The sequence below is a fragment of the Rattus rattus genome, chromosome 1 (genome assembly GCF_011064425.1).
Source record: "Rattus rattus isolate New Zealand chromosome 1, Rrattus_CSIRO_v1, whole genome shotgun sequence".
Classification (NCBI taxonomy): domain Eukaryota; kingdom Metazoa; phylum Chordata; class Mammalia; order Rodentia; family Muridae; genus Rattus; species Rattus rattus.
In genome coordinates this window covers 226,607,720-226,611,725 of record NC_046154.1, presented here as the reverse complement: position 1 = coordinate 226,611,725, position 4,006 = coordinate 226,607,720, and positions in this window count along the sequence as shown.

Below are 4,006 nucleotides of genomic sequence, written 5' to 3'. Positions count from 1 at the left end.
TCATTTGGAATAACAAAAAACCCAGGATAGCTAAAACTATACTTAGCAATAAAAGAACTTCTGGGGGAATCACTATCCCTAAACTCAAGCAGTATTACAGAGCAATAGTGATAAAAAAAAAAACTGCATGGTATTGGTACAGAGACAGTCAGATAGACCAGTGGAATAGAATTGAAAACCCAGAAATGAACCCACACACCTACGGTCACTTGATCTTTGACAAAGGAGGTAAAACTATCCAATGGGAAAAAGATAGCATTTTCAACAAATGGTGCTGGTTCAACTGGAGGTCAGCATGTAGAAGAATGCAGATTGATCCATTCTTATCGCCCTGTACAAAGCTTAAGTCCAAGTGGATCAAGGACCTCCACATCAAACCTGATACACTCAAGCCAATAGAAGAAAAAGTGGGTAAGAGCCTCGAACACATGGGCACTGGGGAAAATTTCCTGAACAAAACACCAATGGCTTATGCTCTAAGATCAAGAATGGACAAATGGGGACCTCATAAAATTGCAAAACTTCTGTATGGCAAAGAACACTGTCAATAGGACAAAACAACAACAAGGCAACAGATTGGGAAAAGATCTTTACTAATCCTACATCTGAGAGAGGGCTATCTGATAGGTTATCTAAATAATCCTATTAAAAACGAGGTACAGAGCTAAACAAAGAATTCTCAGCTGAGGGATATCAAATGGCTGAGAAACACCTAAAGAAATGCTCAACATCCTTAGTCATAAGGGAAATGCAAATCAAACAACCCTGAGATTTCACCTCACGCCAGTCAGAATGACTAAGTTCAAAAACTCAGGTGACAATAGATGCTGGTGAGGATATGGAAAAAGAGGAACACTCCTCCATTGTTGATGGGATTGCAATCTGGTACAACCATTCTGGAAATCATTCTGGAGGTTCCTCAGAAAATTGGACATCATACTTCCAGGGACCCAGCTAATCACTCCTGGGCATATACCCAAAAGATGCTCCAACATACAACAAAGACACATGCTCCACTATGTTCATAGCGGCCTTGTTTATAATAGCCAGAAGCTGGAAAGTACCCAGATGCCCATCAACAGAGGAATGGATTCAGAAAATATGGTACATCTACACAATGGAGTACTACTCAGCTATCAAAAACAATGACTTTATAAAATTCATAGGCAAATGGATGGAACTGGAAAATATCATCCTGAGTGAGATAACCCAATCACAGAAAAACACACATGGTATGCACTCACTGATAAGTGGATATTAGCCCAAAAGTTCAAATTACCCAAGATATAATTTATGGACGACATGAAGCGCAAGAAGAAGGATGACCAAAGTATGGATGCTTCCACTCCTTCTTAAAAGGGGAAACAAAAATATTCATAGGAGGGGAGATGGACACAAAGTTTGGAGCAGAGACTGAAGGAACAGCCTTTTAGAGCCTGCCCCACATGGATATACAGCATATATATTTTTTTTTCACCAAAACTACATATGAAGCTAAGAAGTGTATGCTGACAGGAGCCTGGTATAGCTGTCTCCTGAGAGGCTCAGCCAGAGCATGTCAGATACAGAGGCAAATGCTAGCAGCAAACACTTGAACTGAGAACGGAGTCCCAGTCGAGGAATTAGAGAAATGATTAGATGAGCTAAAGAAGCTTGCAATCACTGGAAAAATTTCCTGAACAAAAGACCAATGGCTTATGCTCTAAGATCAAGAATCGACAAATGAGCTCACAAAACTGCAAAGCTTCTGTAAGGCAAAGACACTGTGGTTAGACAAACCACAACCAACAGATTGGGAAAAAGATCTTTACCAATCCTACAACAGATAGAGGGGCTTATATCCAAAATATACAAAGAACTCAAGAAGTTAGACAGCAGGGAGAAAAATAATCCTATTAAAAAATGGGGTTCAGAGCTAAACAAAGAATTCACAGCTGAGGAATGCTGAATGGCAGAAAAACACCTAAAGAAATGTTCAACATCTTTAGTCATAAGGGAAATGCATATCAAAACAACCCTGAGATTTCACCTCACACCAGTGAGAATGGCTAAGATCAAAAACTCAGGTGACAGCAAATGCTGGTGAGGATGTGGAGAAAGAGGAACACTCCTCCATTGTTGGTGGGATTGTAGACTGGTACAACCATTCTGGAAATCAGTCTGGAGGTTCCTCAGAAAATTGGACATTAAACTGCCTGAGGATCCAGCTATCCCTCTCTTGGGCATATACCCAAAAGATGTTCCAACATATAACAAAGACACATGCTCCACTATGTTCATAGCAGCCTTATTTATAATAGCCAGAAGCTGGAAAGAACCCAGATGCCCATCAACAGAGGAATGGATACAGAAAATGTGGTACATCTACACAATGGAATATTACTCAGCTATCAAAAACAATGACTTTATGAAATTCATAGGCAAATGGAGGGACCTGCAAAAAATCATCCTGACTGAAGTAACCCAATCACAGAAAACACACATGGTATGCACTCATTGATAAGTGGATATTAGCCCAGATGCTCGAATTACCCTAGATGCATAGAACACATGAAACGCCAGACAGATGATCAAAATGAATGCTTCACTCTTTCTTTTTAAAAGGGGAACAAGAATATCCTTGGCAGGGAATAGAGAGGCAAAGATTAAAACAGACACAGAAGGAACACCCATTCAGAGCCTGCCCCACATGTGGCCCATACATATACAGCCACCCAATTAGATAAGATGGATGAAGCAAAGAAGGCAGGCGATAAGAGTCGGATGTAGATCTCTCCTGAGAGACACAGCCAGAATACAGCAAATACAGAGGCTTAATGCCAGCAGCAAAACCACTGAACTGGAGAATAGACCCCATTGAAGGAATCAACCAGAGAAAGAACTGAAAGAGCTTGAAGGGGCTCGAGACCCCTTATGAACAACAATGCCAAGCAACCAGAGCTTCCAGGGACTAAGCCACTAACTAAAGACTATACATGGACTGACCCTGGACTCTGACCTCATAGGTAGCAATGAATATCCTAGTAAGATCACCAGTGGAAGGGGAAGCCCTTGGTCCTGCTAAGACTGAACCCCCAGTGAACGTGATTGTTGGGAGGAGGGCGGCAATGGGGGGAGGATGGGGAGGGGAACACCCATAAAGAAGGGGAGGGGGAGGGATTAGGGGGATGTTTGCCCACAAACCGGAAAGGGAATAACATTCTAAAATGTAAATAAGAAATACCTTAGTTAATAAAAAAAAAAAAAGAAGAAGAAGAAGAAGAAGAAGAAGAAGAAGAAGAAGAAGAAGAAGAAAAGAAGAAGAAGAAGAAGAAGAAGAAGAAGAAGAAGAAGAAGAAGAAGAAGAAGAAGAAGAAGAAGAAGAAGAAGAAGAAGAAGAAGAAGAAGAAGAAGAAGAAGAAGAAAAAGAAGAAGAAGAAGAGGAAGAAGAAGAGGAAGAGGAAGAGGAAGAGGAAGAGGAAGAGGAAGAGGAAGAGGAAGAGGAAGAGGAAGAAGAAGAAGAAGAAGAAGAAGAAGAAGAAGAAGAAGAAGAAGAAGAAGAAGAAGAAGAAGAAGAAGAAGAAGAAGAAAAGAAGAAGAAGAAGAAGAAGAAGAAGAAGAAGAAGAAGAAGAAGAAGAAGAAGAAGAAGAAGAAGAAGAAGAAGAAGAAGAAGAAGAAGAAGAAGAAGAAGAAGAAGAAGAAGAAGAAGAAGAAGAAGAAGAAGAAGAAGACGCTTGCAATCCCATAAGAACAACAGCACCAAGCAACCAGAGCTCCCAGGGACTAAAACCACTACTGTCCAAAGAGCACACATGGACTGACCCATGGCTCCAGCTGCATATGTAGCAGAATATGGGCTTTGTTGGGCACCAGTGAAAAGAGAAGCCCTTTGGTCCTGCTAAGGGTGGACCACCCCATGTAGGGCAGGAAGGGGGTGCTTGGGAGAGGGAACACCCTTATAGAAGAAGGGGAGAGGGATGGGATAGGGGGCTTATGGCCAGGAAACCGGGAAAGGGAATAATATTT